The sequence below is a fragment of the Scyliorhinus torazame genome, chromosome 6 (genome assembly GCF_047496885.1).
Source record: "Scyliorhinus torazame isolate Kashiwa2021f chromosome 6, sScyTor2.1, whole genome shotgun sequence".
Taxonomy (NCBI): Eukaryota; Metazoa; Chordata; class Chondrichthyes; order Carcharhiniformes; family Scyliorhinidae; genus Scyliorhinus; species Scyliorhinus torazame.
In genome coordinates, this window is record NC_092712.1 from 193,491,697 (window position 1) to 193,510,643 (window position 18,947).

General features: G+C 50.5%; 1 protein-coding gene across 1 annotated transcript in view; it reads left to right on the plus strand.

Annotated features, from left to right (window-relative positions):
* LOC140425201 (dynein axonemal heavy chain 11-like) overlaps positions 1-18,947 on the plus strand; it is a 755,586-nt gene that overhangs the window by 14,684 nt on the left and 721,955 nt on the right.

The window sequence follows — 18,947 nt, forward strand, 5'->3', positions numbered from 1 at the left end:
TAGAATATTAGATTTCACCTAAGTAGCATCATGGGCATTGGTCCAAAGTGCAAATATCTTTTTTTAAAATTTAGAATACCCAATTCATTTTTTCGAATTAAGGGACAATTTAGCGTGGCAATTTAGCATGGCCAATCGACCTAACCTGCACATCTTTGGATTGTGGGGGCGAAACCCACGCAAACACGGGGAGAATGTGCTAACTCCACACGGACAGTGACTCAGAGCCGGGATCGAACCTGGGACCTTGGCGCCGTGAGCCAGCAGGGCTCACCCACTGCGCCACCATGCTTCACTTAAAGTGCAAATATGATGCCGCTGAGAATAGCTAGAATTTTGAGTTATTTTATTGTTTGAAACAGAGACTACACAAGGATCTGCAACATAGCAAAACCTGCTATTTGCCTCTGCTTCAGTTTGATTTTACTTACTGAATCTGCCCTGTAGCTCTCTACCCTAAGTAGAAGGTCTGCCAGAGTGATATATGTTTGTCAGGCAGAGAAATCAATCGTTCCCTGTGGAATTTTTATTAATTAGTACCTATGCTTCAATGGCGGCAGCATTTAATGTTTGCCCTATGGCTAACTGGTCCAGATTACTTTGTGCATATTGCTAAATGTTGCATAATAGTGAATGTGGCCATGCTTCTCGAAGCAGACACTTGTTTTTTTTTACAGCCAGTGCATTCTAAGCGTGTTTAAATCATAATGTTTAGCATTTTTTGAAGCATGCACATGCATTGCTTCCTACTTGCCAAATTGCTTAAATTAAACACTTAAGTCCTACAACAGAACAGGAACTCGGCTCCTACTTTGTCAGCACAAATGTGGTTTTTCACACCACTGTTGTGTGTCTGCTCCGTACTCCCCACTCCCGTGCCATTCAGTCCCTGCTATCTGCCCTTCCTGTTCTTTTTGCTGCTTTCTTTGGCCATTTTGGCCATTCCCTGCTATTCACTCTGCACCTCCCACCCACTTCCGGTTTCCTCCCATTCCCTTTATCCCTTTCCTCCTCAAGTGGGGGGGAGTGGGACTGGGAGCAGGAAGAGTGGCAGAGGGAGTAGTGAAAATAATGTTCTTTCCTCTCTTTGTTTGCTCTCCGCCATCGTTTTGTAAACAGCTTCCTCATCTTCTTCTTTGGCGATCACTTGCTAAAGAGTATGATCGTCCACCTGAGACACTCTGTGTCACTGGTCATTGGTTTTGTGGGTCCTTTCGTGACTGATGAGCTTTATCCTACAGACGCATCTTTGACCGCACATTTAGCAGATGTTTCCACGACGCGGAATTGGTCTTGTATGGTAAACCACATTATTGTCTTATATTCACTGTGATGTATTGTACATGCCTGAGCTTGTCCAGGCTGGCTCCGCCTGTGGCTCCTCCCCTCGGGATTCTGTATAAAAGTGGCAAGTCTCCACCTCTGGACTCAGTTCGGGTCCAGAGGCAGGAGGCTTGCTGTTTAGTGTATTAAAGCCTCAGTTACGTTTATCACTCGTCGTCTATTATTTTTTTTTAAATATTTTTTTATTCTACATTTTCACATTTTCCTTCAAAGATTTACACCCCACCCACAAACAGTAAATGGTAACAAATACAAAATCAATCCCTTAACAATACGAATTATCCCATCCTCCCACCATCCCAAACAACGGCCCACCTGTCAATATATGCATCCAATAAACCAAACCCTCCCACGGCGGAAACAAAAAACAAAGGAGAAAAAGAAAAAGGAGTCCGGGACCGCCCATGGTCACCATTGACCTATAGAGTCCACTCCCCCTCCCCCCCTACACTCAATGCCATCCAGCCTCTGAAAGAGTACCGTACATGATACCCAAGAGTTGTACACTCCCCCCCCCCCCCCCCCCCCCCCCCCCCCGCCCCCGCCCCCCCCCCCCTCCATATAAATCTTCTAGGGGCCAGCAGCGCTGCCTGCTGCCTGTCGGGGCCACCCCCAGCTGCCGGCCACACGCCATGTGTGACCCGTGGTCGCCGCCATCTTTAATTTCGTCTGACACGTACGACCCACGGGGGCCGCCACCTTGGACGCCATCTTACACCTCACCTGCCACGTGCGACCCATGGGGGCCGCCATCTTGGATGCCATCGTACACCCCACCTGCCACGTGCGACTCACGGGGCCGCCATCTTGGGACCACTCGGCGGCCTCCCGGGTGCCCTGTTCACCCGACTGTATGCTGGCCGCCGCCACCTCCGACCGGCCTACCGACACTCACCTCCGTCACACTCGACCAGTCCTGGCCGCACCACCTCGCAAAGTCCACAATGACCGTCCGGATCAACGGGCACGAGACGGCCTGCCTTTTCGACTCCTGGAGCACAGACAGCTTCATTCATCCAGATACGGTAAGGCGCTGCTCCCTCCCCATCCTACCCGCAACCCAGAAAATCTCCCAGGCTTCCAGATCCCACGCAGTGGAAATCCGGGGGTACTGTGTCGCGACCCTCACTGTGCAAGGCGTAGAGTACACCAACTTTAGGCTCTACGTCCTCCCCCATCTCTGCGCTGCCCTATTACTGGGGCTCGACTTACAGTGCCATCTCATGAGCCTTACACTAAATTTCAATGGACCCCTGCCCCACCTCACCGTCTGTAGCCTCGTGACTCTTAAGGTCGACCCACCCTCCCTCTTCGCAAACCTCACCCCGGACTGTAAGCCCGTCGCTACCAGAAGCAGACGTTACAGTGCCCAGGACAGGGCCTTCATCAGGTCAGAGGTCCAGCGACTCCTGCGAGAGGGGATCATCGAGGCTAGTAACAGCCCCTGGAGAGCCCAAGTGGTGGTCGTCAAGACTGGGATGGTCATCGATTATAGCCAGACCATCAACCGGTACGCGCAGCTCGATGCATACCCCCTCCCCCGCATATCCGACATGGTCAATCAGATTGCGCAGTATCGAGTCTTCTCTACAGTCGACTTGAAGTCTGCGTACCACCAGCTCCCTATCCGCCTGGAGGACCGCCAATACACTGCCTTCGAGGCAGACGGCCGCTTCTATCACTTCCTCAGGGTTCTCTTCGGCGTCACCAACGGGGTCTCGGTCTTCCAAAGGGAAATGGACCGAATGGTTGACAAGTACGGGCTGCGGGCCACGTTCCCGTACCTAGACAACGTCACCATCTGCGGCCGTGACCAGCAGGACCATGACGAGAACCCCTGCCGCTTCCTCCACACCGCAAAACTCCTGAACCTAACTTATAATAGAGAGAAATGCGTCTTTCGCACAATCCGCCTGGCCATCCTCAGCTACGTCGTGGAACACGGAGTCCTAGGGCCCGACCCCGACCGCATGCGCCCCCTCCTGGAACTCCCCCTCTCCCACTACTCCAAGGCCCTGAAGAGATGCCTGGGGTTCTTCTCTTACTATGCCCAGTGGGTCCCCAACTACGCGGACAAGGCCCGCCCACTAATCAAGTCCACCACGTTTCCCCTGACGACGGAGGCCCGACTGGCCTTCGATCGCATCAAAGCAGACATCGCCAAAGCCGCGATGCACGCTGAGGACGAGTCCATCCCTTTCCAAGTGGAGAGCGATGTGTCGGACTTTGCTCTGGCCGCTACACTCAACCAGGCGGGTAGGCCCATGGCTCTCCCGTACCCTCCGAAATTCGACACTCCTCCGTCGAAAAGGAAGCCCAAGCCATAGTGAAGCTGTGAGACATTGGAGGCATTACCTGGCCGGCAGGCGATTCACTCTCCTCACTGACCAACGGTCGGTTGCCTTCATGTTCAATAACACACAGCGGGGCAAGATTAAGAATGACAAGATCCTGAGGTGGAGGATCGAGCTCTCCACCTACAGCTATGATATCTTGTATCGACCCGGGAAGCTCAATAAGCCCCCTGATGCCCTATCCAGTGGTACATGTGCCAGCGCACAAGCAGACCGACTCCGTACCCTCCACAACGACCTCTGTCACCCGGGGGTCACCCGCTTTTTCCACTTAATCAAGGCTCGCAACCTGCCCTTCTCCATCGAGGAGGTCAGATCCGTGACCAGGGACTGCCAGGTCTGCGCAGAGTGAAAACCGCACTTCTATCGGCCAGACAGAGCACATCTGGTAAAGGCCTCCTGCCCTTTTGAGCGCCTCAGCATGGACTTCAAAGGGCCCCTCCCCTCCACTGACCGTAACGTGTACTTCCTCAACATCGTTGACGAGTACTCCAGATTCCCCTTCGCCATCCCCTGCTGTGACATGACCTCTGCCTCCGTTATCAGGGCCCTGCATAGCCTTTTCACCCTGTTTGGGTTCCCCACCTACATCCACAGTGATCGGGGCTCCTCCTTTATGAGCGACTAGTTGTGTCAGTTCATGCTCAGCAAAGGCATCGCCTCCAGCAGGACGACCAGCTATAACCCCCGGGGAAACGGACAGGTGGAGAGGGAGAACGCGACGGCCTAGAAGGCCGTCCTCCTGGCCCTACGGTCGAAAGGTCTCCCAGTCGCCCGCTGGCAGGAGGTCCTCCCCGATGCGCTCCATGCCATCCGGTCGCTTCTATGTACGGCCACAAATGAGACTCCTCATGAGCGTATGTTTGCCTTCCCCAGGAAGTCCACCTCCCGGGTTCTCGCTTCCGCCCTGGCTGACAGTCCCGGGGCCCGTCCTTCTCCGCAAGCATGCGAAGAGCCATAAAACCGACCCCCTCGTCGAGAAGGTCCTGCTGCTCCATGCGAACCCCCAATATGCCTACGTGACACACCCAGACGGGCGGCAGGACACGGTCTCCCTTCGTGATTTGGCTCCTGCAGGCTCCCCGGCGACCATCACCACCGCACCCCACCCTACACCGTCTTCCACCACCTCCGCCCACCTCCCTCATGAACTGACTCCAGCAGGCCCACCGAGGACAGGCACCACCACCTCCGCCCATACACCGCCCCCCGCTTCGCCGACTCAACATCTGGGTGAAGAAGAAGAAGTCAACATGCTCCCGGACGCGCAGGTCTCTACGCCGGCGCCCACACAGCCGTGACTGAGGCGGTCACAGCGGAAGGTCAAGTCCCCCGACAGATTGGACCTTTAAGACCACTTCACCCCCACCGGACTTTTTTTAAACGGGGTGAATGTGGTAAACCATGTTATTGTCTTCTATTCACTGTGCTGTATTGTACATGCCTGGGCTTGTCCAGGCTGGCTCCACCTGTGGCTCCTCCCTTCAGGCTTCTGTATAAAAGTGGCAAGTCTCTGCCTCTGGACCCAGTTCGGGTCCAGAGGCAGGAGGCTTGCTGTTTAGTGTATTAAAGCCTCAGTTACGTTTATCACTCGTCGTCTATTATTGATGGTGTATCATCTTGTACTCGAGGTCGCTGGTATTTCTTTCTCATGCTCTTCCTGCCGTCGGGTATTCTCAAAGAATTGTGTCCCTTCCATCAGGGGGTTCCTCAAAGTAGTCTCTTAGGAGCAAGGGTCTCCCAGTCATTGATGTCTATGTTGCATTGCTTGACGTAAGACTTTAGGGTGTCCTTTGAAGCTCTTTTTTTTGTCGTCCTCTGGTTCAGATGCCTGCCTTGAGCTGGGCAAAGAAGATTTACTGTATCTGCCCTGTCCCAGTCAGGACTTTGACATCCTAAATAATAATAATAATCGCTTATTGTCGCAAGTTATCTTCAATGAAGTTACTGTGAAAAGCCCCTAGTCGCCACATTCCAGTGCCTGTTCGGGGAGGCCGGTACGGGAATTGAAGCCGCGCTGCTGGCCTTGTTCTGCATTACAAGCCAGCTGTTTAGCCCACTGTGCTAAACCAGCCCCTAAAGGCGTGCCAGGTCCAGCGGTGTTGGTTTTGGATGATGATGACCGCGATCTTGGTGCTCTTGGCATTTTCAAGCACGCTGATGTTATTCTGCCTGTCCTCCCAGCTGATTTGGAGAGTGCGTCTCAGTGAGCATTGATGGTATCTTTCCAGGGCAATGAGGTGGTGTCTATGTTTCTGAGCTGGGGGGAGCTTTGCCCCTGTGTATGTGTGGGGGATAGGGAGGTTCCCCGGTGCTTGTATGTGGTGTGGTTTCCCTTCTCCATGTAGGGACGGCGTTGCTCAAGTGCTTGTGTGAGTTGGGATGGATCCCTTTATCCATGGCGAGGCATGTGGCCTTGTATTTAAAGTAAGTCAAGTCAACATTGCCCCAGGTGACCATAGGCTGCTTTCCCCTTTGAGGGGGAGAGCTGACTGGCGATGATTTAACCTGAGGATCAGCACACCTCAATCGAGGGACAAGGTTAAGAAGACTGAGCTTTCATGACTAACCTCAGTTGGAACGGGAATTGAACCCGCGATGTTGGTCTTACTCTGCAACACGAACCAGCTGTCCAACCAACTGAGCTGAACCTGCCCCGTTGCATGTATGGGGGTAAGGGAGGAAAGGTTTTTTTTCTGTAAGTGCAGATTGAGGCATCCACCTGTGCCAGCTCCATCAGGCCCTGCCAGCATGATGGCGTCAGAGACGCCTGTGTGGTGAAACCACTGTGTTGTATTGTGCTGCCACATATTACGTGTTGTACAGTATTGCCACTATATTACATGTTGTACGGTTTTGGCTCTGCCCGTGGCTCCTCCCCATAGGGCCTGGGTATATAAGCTGCGACCTCTCACACTGCCTCATTCTGGGGCATGCTGCCAGCTCTGTTGTAAGTCAATTAAAGCCATAGTTAATTCACTTTGCATTCTCCGTCTTAATTGATGGCATATCAATTTAATTGACTTACATTAAATCAAAGAGCTGTTTAACATGGATCCGGGTCTCAAACCGGACCACCTGCAGTCGACCCCTACCCAGCCGATGCCGATGTTTTCTTCGCACACTGGCTACGTTGTCTAGAATCTTTCATCAATTCTGCCGCCGTCGCCGTCACCGAGGAGCACAAGCTGCGAGTCCTCATCTCCCGGGTGAGACCGCAAATTTTTCTCATCTTCGGGGACATGGCCTCGTTTGATGAAGCCATTAATCTCTTGAAAGGACGGTATGTGAAACGGGTTAACGGACTGTTCACCAGGCACGTCCTTGCCACGCGGCGTCAGCGCCCTGGAGAGTCGCTGGCAGAATTTCTGCGCGTTTTGCGGGTGCTCGGCGGGGCTTGCAACTGCGGGGCAGTGTCGGCGACTAAGCACACCAAACTTCTGATCTGGGACGCCTATGTTGCCGGCATTGACTCGCATTGCGTTCGCCAGCACCTGCTGGAGAGGGAGACACTCGACCTCGGGGAAAAGGTGCAGCTTGCTGAATCGCTGGAGGTGAACTTCTGTAACATGGGTGCCTATGCCTCCGACCATGCAGCACCCTCATGGACATCATCTTCGATGCCATTTTTGAAGTCCACCGCCGCATCTCCGACGCCATTTTTGAAGTCCACCGCTGCATCTCCGACGCCATTTTCGAAGTCCACCGCCGCATCTCCGACGCCATTTTCGAAGTCCACCGCCGCATCTCCGACGCCATTTTCGAGGTCCATCGCCACCTCCCGGAACCCCGGTTCGCCAGTCTGTCAGCAGGCCTCTGCTACTCTCAACCGACCCGCCCGCTGTCCGAAGCCCGCCCGCCGTCCGAAGCCAGCCTGCAGTCCCATGGCCGCCTCCATCACCCTAGACCAGTCTCGGCCCCGTCACCTCGCAAAAGCTATGATGCCGGTCCGGATCAACGGCCATGAGACGGCCTGCCTTTTTGACTCCGGGAGCACAGACAGCTTCATACACCCGGACACGGTACGGCGCTACTCCCTTCCCGTTTTACCCGCAGCCCAGAGCATCTGCCTGGCCTCTGGGTCGCATACCGTGCAAATCCATGGGTATTTTGTCGTGACTCTCACGGTACGGGGCGTAGATTTCAAAACCTTTAGGCTCTACGTCCTCCCACACCTCTGCGCGGAAGTTCTTCTGGGTCTCGACTTCCAGTGCAACATCCAGAGTATCACCCTGAAGTTCGATGGACCCCTGCCCCCACTCACCGTCTGTAGCCGCTTGACCCTTAAGGTCGCCCCTCCCTCGCTCTTCGCCAACCTCACCCCTGACTGTAAGCCCGTCGCCACCAAGAGCAGATGATACAGTGCTCGGGACATGACCGTCATCAGGTCGGAGGTTCAGCAGCTCCTGCGGGAAGGGATCATACAGGCCAGTAACAGCCCCTGGAGAGCTCAAATGGTGGTCGTCAAGACTGGGGAGAAGCATCGGATGGTCATCGACTACAGTCAGACCATCAACCGGTACACACAGCTCGATGCGTCCCCCTCCCACGCATATCTGACATAGTCAATCAGATTGTGCAGTACCGGGTCTTCTCCACCGTGGACCTGAAGTCCGCGTACCACCAGCTCCCTATCCGCCCGGAGGACCGCCAATACACTGCCTTCGAGGGACCTGGCCGCCTCTGTCACTTTCTCCGGGTTCCCTTCGGCGTCACCAATGGGGTCTCGGTCTTCCAGCGAGTGATGGACCGAATGGTTGACCAGTACAGGCTGCGGGCCACGTTCCCGTATCTAGATAATGTTACCATCTGCGGCCATGATCAGCAGGACCACAACGCTAACCTCAAGAAATTCCTCCATGCTGCCCAGCTCCTTAAACTGACACATAATAAGGGGAAATGCGTTTTCCACACAACCCAACTAGCCATCCTTGGAAAACGGAGTCCTAGGGCTCGACCCCGATCGCATGCGCCACCTCCTGCAACTCTCCTCCCCCGACTGCCCCAAGGCCCTGAATAGATACCTGGGGTTCTTCTCGTACTATGCCCAGTGGGTCCCCGATTATGCAGACAAGACCCGCCCACTTATCAAATCCACCGTTTTTCCCCTGACTGCTGGGGCCCGCCTGACCTACGACCGCATCAAGGCGAATATTGCCAAGGCCACGATGCACGCTGCGGACGAATCCATCACGTTCCAGGTAGAGTGTGATGCATCTGACTTTGCCCTGGCCGCTACCCTTAACCAGGCAGGAAGGCCTGTGGCTTTCTTCTCCCGTACCCTCCAGGCTTCCGAAATTCGACACTCCTCAGTTGAAAAGGAAGCCCAAACCATTGTGGAAGCTGTGCGACATTGGAGGCATTACCTGGCTGGCAGGCGATTCACTCTCCTCACTGACCAACGGTCGGTTGCCTTCATGTTCAGTGACATACAGCGGGGCAAGATCAAGAACGATAAGATATTGAGGTGGAGGATCGAACTCTCCACCTACAACTATGATATCCAGCATCGTCCTGGGAAGCTTAATGAGCCCCCAGATGCCCTTTCCCGTGGTACTTGTGCCAGCGCACAAGTAGACTGATTGCGGGCCCTCCACAATGACCTCTGTCACCCGGGGGTCACCCAGCTTTTCCATTATATCAAGGCCCTTGGTCTGAAACCCTCCATGTGTCTATGCTGCATGGTGTCTGTTTTTTGTTGTAACAAAAATAACTTTTTAAAATGGAAAAATATTTTTATCTATATCACATGATTGTGCATTTTATCCCTCAGTAGAGTTTTATAGGTTTGTGCAGAGCAAAACGGGATGTAAAATACATTGCCTACAGAATATTTAATAGAATACCCAGCATTCAATCCAGGAAAATTTAATTGTGTAATTAAAGTCAGTCTTCCAACCTCTCCAGAAGCATCTTTGTACATTATCCTTTTTTTAGGTTGCATTCTGCTTGTTCTCAGCAATCTTCATTGCTTCTGGGTGGGATTCACCATCTTGGGACGCCCGGATTGCGTTCCCCAATGGGACGGAAAAGGGCGACGATTAGATCCCCCGCTGGCAGCGCGAATGAGGTCCACGTTGCACACCAACGGGGTTGGGGGGGGGGGGGGGGGGGGTCATGAGCTCGCTATCAGGCCACCCGCTATCGGGCGGCCCACTCGCAATGGCGACCCAACAGCGGGATTCTCTGGGAAACCCTTGTATTCCATGCTATATCATTTGCATTGCAAGGAATATGGAAGGGCAGCATGGTAGCACAGTGGTTACCACTGTTGCTTCACAGCGCCAGCGTCCCAGGTTCGATTCCCGGCTTGGGCCAATGTGCGGAGTCTGCACGTTCTACCCGTGTCTGTGTGCGTTTCCTCCGGGTGCTCTGATTTCCTCCCACAAGTCCCGAAAGACGTGCTGTTAGGCGAATTGGACATCCTGAATTCTCCCTCAATGTACCCGAACAGGCTCCGGAGTGTGGCGACTAGGGGATTTTCACAGTAACTTCATTGCAGTGTTAATGTAAGCCTACTTGTGACACTAATAAAGATGGTTAAATTGCATGCCGCATTACAACCCCAGGGAATCGTAAAACAGGTGCAATTTAGCTTCGGCGGTGTCGTGTTTGGTGCTCTGATACACAGACGAACTAACACGGTTGCGGATGGTACAACTCAATTTTATTACTAACAATATTTACAATGGTAAACTGGTTACTGTGGTTCGTTCATTACCCTTTAATCTGTGGATCTATCCCTAACACTATCTTGGAGTAGCACTCAGCACATAGTGGATGTCTGAGTGGCTTGCTGTGAGCTCTGTGCCCTGAGCTGTCTCCTGCTGGAATGAACGGGAAGTGTCGTGTTCCCCGTTTTATCGTGTGTCTGCTCTTGCCTGTGATTGGCTGTGGTGTTGTGTGTGTATTGATTGGTCCGTTGATCTGTCCATCAGTATGTATGTATGTTTGCACCATGATGTTTACCTGAATATCATGACAGGCGGGTGAACAGTTTCCCAAACGGAGAATCCAGCCCTCTATTTTTGAAAATAAAGACTTTTATTTATAGCATCTTATCACATCACAAAAATGCTGCAGGCTGTGAATTATTTTTGAGGCACAATCATTGTTTTTGTAGGCAGCCATTTTGAATACAGTAATAGCCCATAAACGGCATTGAAGATGTATTATTAGTTAATCTGTTTTGTTGGTGGCCAGAACCCAGATAGACTTCAAATAGAAAATCTTTAACCTCCACCCGAACTTGCAATTTGACATTGTCCCCAAAAGCAATACAGCATTCCCTCAGCAACTGACTGAAATGTCTGCCCAAATTAGGTGGATTCACCATGGCCTTAGCATCCAAAAAAGTTGGGGTGGGGTTATTAGGGGGACAGGGTGAAGGTGTGGGTGTGGGCTTGGGTAGGCTGCTTTTTCCAAGGGCCGGTGCAGACTTGATGGGCTGAATGGCCTTCTTCTGCACTATAAATTCTATGATTCTATGAATTATGACCTCCAGTGTGACTTAATTCTGCAACCTTCTGATTCAGGTGAGGAGATTGCCGAATGAGCCAAGTTGTCAAGGTAAGTACACAAAAATACAGCAACAAATTCATCTGGTGTCTGGAAAGTACTTTGCATGGCATCAACAGCTATACACATTATATGAATGTATATAGTTGTTTCATAAGTTGGACACTGTTCCATGTTGTAATGACCTCCAATTGACATTATTGGTTGGCCAATTGGAGTATGAGCTCCCTCAATTATAGCTCATTGAGGAGGCCCATATAAGCACCTGTGTAGGCTTTGTGAGGCAGTCTGAAGTTGACTGGAATGCTAGCAGCACTGTTTGGAGCTGCTCTTGTATATAAGTTATTGCAAATAAATACTGGTGTGGTGACGGAACCCCTGCCTCCTGTGGATTATTACAGTGGCGACGAAGATGGGATCCTATTATGGGGAGCCCGGGTAATAGTCCCAGCTCAGGGCCGTCGGGCAATCTTAACCGAGTTATATCACGGACACCCAGGGGTGTCTAAAATGAAGATGCTAGCTCAAAGCTACGTTTGGTGGCCAGGATTGGACATAGACATAGTAGCCTTGGTACATCGGTGCCAGGAGTGCCAACAGGGGCAAAGAGTGCCACCAGCTGCGCCATTGCACCCGTGGGAATGGCCAGCCAGACCGTGGACCCGCCTGCATATTGACTATGCCGGCTCTTTCATGGGCTCAATGTTAGAACATAGAACATAGAACAATACAGCGCAGTACAGGCCCTTCGGCCCACGATGTTGCACCGAAACAAAAGCCATCTAACCTACACTATGCCATTATCATCCATATGTTTATCCAATAAACTTTTAAATGCCCTCAATGTTGGCGAGTTCACTACTGTAGCAGGTAGGGCATTCCACGGCCTCACTACTCTTTGCGTAAAGAACCTACCTCTGACCTCTGTCCTATATCTATTACCCCTCAGTTTAAAGTTATGTCCCCTCGTGCCAGCCATATCCATCCGCGGGAGAAGGCTCTCACTGTCCACCCTATCCAACCCCCTGATCATTTTGTATGCCTCTATTAAGTCTCCTCTTAACCTTCTTCTCTCCAACGAAAACAACCTCAAGTCCGTCAGCCTTTCCTCATAAGATTTTCCCTCCATACCAGGCAACATCCTGGTAAATCTCCTCTGCACCCGCTCCAAAGCCTCCACGTCCTTCCTATAATGCGGTGACCAGAACTGTACGCAATACTCCAAATGCGGCCGGACCAGAGTTCTGTACAGCTGCAACATGACCTCCCGACTCCGGAACTCAATCCCTCTACCAATAAAGGCCAACACTCCATAGGCCTTCTTCACAACCCTATCAACCTGGGTGGCAACTTTCAGGGATCTATGTACATGGACACCTAGATCCCTCTGCTCAGCCACACTTTCAAGAACTTTACCATTAGCCAAATATTCCGCATTCCTGTTATTCCTTCCAAAGTGAATCACCTCACACTTCTCTACATTAAACTCCATTTGCCACCTCTCAGCCCAGCTCTGCAGCTTATCTATATCCCTCTGTAACCTGCTACATCCTTCCACACTATCGACAACACCACCGACTTTAGTATCATCTGCAAATTTACTCACCCACCCTTCTGTGCCTTCCTCTAGGTCATTGATAAAAATGACAAACAGCAACGGCCCCAGAACAGATCCTTGTGGTACTCCACTTGTGACTGTATTCCATTCTGAACATTTCCCATCAACCACCACCCTCTGTCTTCTTTCAGCTAGCCAATTTCTGATCCACATCTCTAAATCACCCTTAATCCCCAGCCTCCGTATTTTTTGCAATAGCCTACCGTGGGGAACCTTATCAAACGCTTTGCTGAAATCCATATACACCACATCAACTGCTCTACCCTCGTCTACCTGTTCAGTCACCTTCTCAAAGAACTCAATAAGGTTTGTGAGGCATGACCTACCCTTCACAAAGCCATGCTGACTATCCCTGATCATATCATTCCTATCTAGATGATTATAAATCTTGTCCCTTATAATCCCCTCCAAGACTTTACCCACTACAGACGTGAGGCTCACCGGTCTATAGTTGCCGGGGTTGTCTCTGCTCCCCTTTTTGAACAAAGGGACCACATTTGCTGTCCTCCAGTCCTCTGGCACTATTCCTGTAGCCAATGATGACATAAAAATCAAAGCCAAAGGTCCAGCAATCTCTTCCCTGGCCTCCCATAGAATCCTAGGATAAATCCCATCAGGTCCCGGGGACTTATCTATTTTCAGCCTGTCCAGAATTGCCAACACCTCTTCCCTACGTACCTCAATGCCATCTATTCTATTAGCCTGGGGCTCAGCATTCTCCTCCACAACATTATCTTTTTCCTGAGTGAATACTGACGAAAAATATTCATTTAGTATCTCGCCTATCTCTTCAGACTCCACACACAATTTCCCATCCCTGTCCTTGACTGGTCCTACTCTTTCCCTAGTCATTCGCTTATTCCTGACATACCTATAGAAAGCTTTTGGGTTTTCCTTGATCCTTCCTGCCAAATACTTCTCATGTCCCCTCCTTGCTCGTCTTAGCTCTCTCTTTAGATCCTTCCTCGCTACCTTGTAACTATCCATCGCCCCAACCGAAACTTCACACTTCATCTTCACATAGGCCTCCTTCTTCCTCTTAACAAGAGATTCCACTTCCCTGGTAAACCACGGTTCCCTCACTCGACGCCTTCCTCCCTGTCTGACCGGTACATACTTATCAAGAACACGCAGTAGCTGATCCTTGAACAAGCCCCACTTATCCAGTGTGCCCAACACTTGCAGCCTACTTCTCCACCTTATCCCCCCCAAGTCACGTCTAATGGCATCATAATTGCCCTTCCCCCAGCTATAACTCTTGCCCTGCGGTGTATACTTATCCCTTTCCATCATTAACGTAAACGTCACCGAATTGTGGTCACTGTCCCCAAAGTGCTCTCCTACCTCCAAATCCAACACCTGGCCTGGTTCATTACCCAAAACCAAATCCAACGTGGCCTCGCCTCTTGTTGGCCTGTCAACATATTGTTTCAGGAAACCCTCCTGCACACACTGTACAAAAAACGACCCATCTATTGTACTCGAACTATATCTTTTCCAGTCAATATTTGGAAAGTTAAAGTCTCCCATAATAACTACCCTGTTACTTTCGCTCATATCCAGAATCATCTTCGCCATCCTTTCCTCTACATCCCTAGAACTATTACGAGGCCTATAAAAAACTCCCAACAGGGTGACCTCTCCTTTCCTGTTTCTAACTTCAGCCAATACTACCTCGGAAGAAGAGTCCCCATCTAGCATCCTCTCCGCCACCGTAATACTGCTCTTGACTAGCAGCGCCACACCTCCCCCTCTTTTGCCTCCTTCTCTGAGCTTACTAAAACACCTAAACCCCGGAACCTGCAACATCCATTCCTGTCCAAATGTTTTTGGACGTCCACCGGGTAAACGCGGCAAGCACAGCATCGACAATTGAAAAGCTCAGGGCCTCGTTTGCAACACATGGACTTCCGGAGGTATTGGTGTCGGACAACGGAACGGCATTCACAAGTGGGGAATTTGGAAAATTCCTAAAGGGAAACGGAGTCCGCCACATCAAAACAGCCCCTTACCATCCAGCGTCCAACGGCCTGGCCGAGAGAGCAGTCCAGACACTAAAAGCGGGACTCAAGAAGCAGCCGGCAGCAGCACGTCAATGGACACAAAGCTCTCCCACTGGCTGTTTGATTACAGGACCACACCGCATTCCACAACGGGCATACCGCCAGCTGAACTCTTAATGGGAAGGCGGCTGCGAACGAGGCTGAGTCTCCTTTTCCCAAATTTAACGGGGAAAGTGGAGAAACAACAGGAGGTCCAACGCAGGGGGCATGATAATAGTCGGCAGCAGAGACATTTCCAGGTGGGGGCACCAGTTTGGGTCAAGAATTATGAGAATGGACCAACGTGGGTCAAAGGCACGGTAGAGTCCCAAACAGGGCCCATATCCTATAAAGTTTTGATAGGAGGTAAGGTGCTGAAGAAACACCTAGACCAAATAAGGGCAGCAGAACCACACCTGGAGGCAGTCGAAGCAGGACCGCCTCAAGCTGGGATAGCTCAGACGGGAAAGATACCCACACCCCAGCCCCGAGCAATTTCTCCAGACCCCGTCATCCAGTCGTCAGAGTCGGAGATGGACACGTTCGACGAGGCCGCCGCGACACCTCTCCCCGAGGAGGAGGAAGTACAACTTCCAAGGAGGTCGTCAAGGAAAAGACGGGCACCTATAAGGTACACCTCACCCACGTCGGAGAATGACCCGGACAGGAGGAGCAGGAAGAAGCTCAGGAATGCCAGCTGGCAAGAATTCCTCGGACCTTTGGGGGGGGGGGGGGGGGGTGTAATGACCTCCAATTGGCATTATTGGTTGGCCAATTGGAGTATGAGCTCCCTCAATGATAGCTCATTGAGGGGGCCCATATAAGCACCTGTGTAGGCTTTGTGAGGCAGTCCTAAGTTGACTGGAATGCTAGCAGCACTGTTTGGAGCTGCTCTTGTACACAAGTTATTGCAAATAAATACTGGTGTGGTGACGGAACCCCTGCCTCCTGTGGATTATTACACATGTCCAAATTAGAATGTCATCATAAGATTACAATATGTACTCAAATTTTGTTTACATCATTCCCACCAGGGCAGGAGCCTCCCAGGATCATTAACTAATATTCAGCAGGAGTTATCTTTCTGCTGTTGTCCTTTTGAAATGCTGTATATAGCTCTGCGGGTCTCTTTTTTTAAACAAAAAAATCTTTCTAGTTGTTTGAGACATCTGGCTGGTTGGCTGCTTAGCTGAGGGATCATTTTCTTGGTGGGAAACAACTTGAAAATGGGAGAGTGCTGTTCAGATTGATAATCAAGAATGACATTTATCTATTAAGGGTGTGTGAATTAGACCCATGAGGTTGAACAGATTGTGTACACAGGCTTTTAATTGCCTTGGTTGTGCCTGTGGTTCCAGTGAACAGGTTAAGTTTATTTTGAACATTTTAATCGGGCCAGATTTCACAATAGATATAATAGTAAATGTGTCGGCGTTTGCCGTCTTGATTCTTCTGAAGCATGGAATCACTGACTGCAACTTCTAGAGTCCACATGTGCACAGTTATATGTGGAAATGCAGAAACTATTGTTAATGATTCTCTGCTTCTCCATACGGCACACTGTTGAAGTGCTCCTTGAATGCAAACAAGTAGAAATTACTGAAGTTGCACTGCTGTCTTGCGTATTATTGAATGAAGTACTATCTGGGTTTTTAAACATGACTACTTTGGAAAAGCTAATTTTTTGTCTGTGAAATGTCAAGTTTTTCACGATGATAAAAGAAAACTCATCACTTTAACATTTATTTTAATGTTTGTTAATGGTATTTTACCATCTACCATAATCCATACGCATGTTCCAATCAATTATTCCACTCTCTGTAAAATTTTAATGAAAAGTGGGGAAAAATGTGTGCCGTTTACTTCCTAGTTTGTTGTCTGAGAAGACTTCAGTATGATTGACTGCTTTCTTTGCTTGATGATATTGGTGCTAGTCACTTGGGGTGCGATTGTACGGCCACATTGCGCCTGAAAGGCAGTGTGCTGTGTTGCAATGTGGCCATAGAAGCCGGGAGACCCCACTCCCTGCATATTAGAGCGAGACAGCTAGCCTCACTCTAATATGCAGTTTCCTGAGTCACGCAAGGCGTTGGGATCTTGGCTTTCGGAGACCTCAGGTGAGCACTGTTCAGTACCGGTCTCCACAAATGGGGACTAGATGGAAAGGCACCCATGGGGGTCTTCCATGAGATTGAAGGCCCCCAGGTGCTTGCTCTTTGGGCAGTGTGGTACCCTTGCACTGCCAGCCTGGCACCCTTGCAGTACCACCTTGGCGCCAGCCTGGTACTGCCAAGATGCTCAGGTGGCACTGGCGCTGACATTTTTCACGTGGCGAAGATTGGGCTGGGGGTGGGTGTTGGAAGGGTGTGGGAGAGCCCAGGGACTCCCCCGTAGTGAGGTGGGGATCGGGGGTTACGCTGGGAGCCCCAGGGATTGGGATGCCATTTTTAATTGGCACCCTGATCTCGCTACACTGAGGAGTTCCGGTGAGCGGAGCTCCTCAGTGCAGAAAACGGGGCTATGTGTGGCCTTGGCCTTGCGTTCCCTGCTGAGACTCCTATCTAACCGGGGGCGTGTTAAATAACGGGGTGTCTCTCAGCATTGTGAGCACCGGGAAACACCCGACTAACCACGCTCGCTATGGAACTTTGTTCTCATTTGGTTAAATCGTGCCCTTGACCTCCTTGACTTGGCGCTGATTCAATTAACATCAGAAAATCCACACCACAGAAGTTGCTGGATCTTTGTGGGCAGTTTTCTTTTGAGGTTACTGGCGAGTTATGTCCCGTTGCCGTTAACCCCAATATCCAGGCTTGAGCTGACAAGTGGCAAGTTACATTTGCGCGACACAAGTGTCATGCAATGACCATCTCCTAAAAGAGAGGATCTAACCATCGCCCCATGACATTCGATGGCATTACCGTTGCTGAACCCCCCACAATCAAAATCCTGGGGGTTACCTGTAATAGGTCCACGGAGGCAGAAGTCTCGTCACCAGAATTCCTTTTATTTACAAATCCAACAGCTGAACAACCATGATCATTCAGTCTGCTGTCTACACCGGGAGTGCAGAGGATCTGACACTCCCTGTTAGATGTACAGAAAGGGCTTCCCTGATTTGGCCACTAATCAGGGAACTCGTATTCTAATTGGCCAATCTCAATATCTGGCCTAAATCATTATATTATCATTGATCAGAAACTGAACTGGACTAGCCACTACCAGGGCAGGTCAAAGGCTAGGAATCCTATGGCGAGTAATTCACCCCCTGACCCCCCCAAAGCCTGTCCACCATCTACAAGGCGCAAATCAGGAGTGTAATGGAATACTCTTCACTTGCCTGGATGAGGGCAGTTCCAACAACACTCAAGAAGCTCAACACCACCCAGGACAAAGCAGCCCGCTTGGTTGCTCCCCCTCCACCACTGACAAAAGGTGGCAGCCATATGTACCATCTACAAGATATACTGCAGTAACTCACCAAGGTTCCTTAGACAACACCTTCCAAACTCACAACCACTATCATCTAGAAGGACAAGAGCAGCAGATACCTGGGAACCCACCACCTGGAGGTTCCCCTCCAAGTCTCTCACCCTCCTGACTTGGAATTATATTGCTGCTCCTTCATTGTCGCTGGGCCAACTAGGCAACATCCTGGAACTCCCTCCCTAACAGCACTGTGGGTTTACCTACACCTCAAGGCCTGCAGTGGTCAAGAAGGCAATTTACCACCACCTTCTGAAGGGCAACTTGGAATGGTCAATAAATGCTGGCCTAACCAGTGATGCCCACATTCTGTAAATGAATTAAAAAAAAAAAAAATCAGGACCATGTTTTTTTCCCCCCCCCCCATGTAGTTATCCTTGCTAATTAACTTTGCTTGCCCTCTGTCTTCCCAGAACCGCATCCCTGAATGATTGTTTAGTTGCCTATACACTAACATTATTATTGAAACAAAACCTTATGTTAAGAAACGTAGCAAAATCACACAAGCCAGTATATTTATTATTGTGATGCTGTGCTACAAATCTATAAAAACAAAATTCAATTTTAATTTAAAAACAAGAAAGT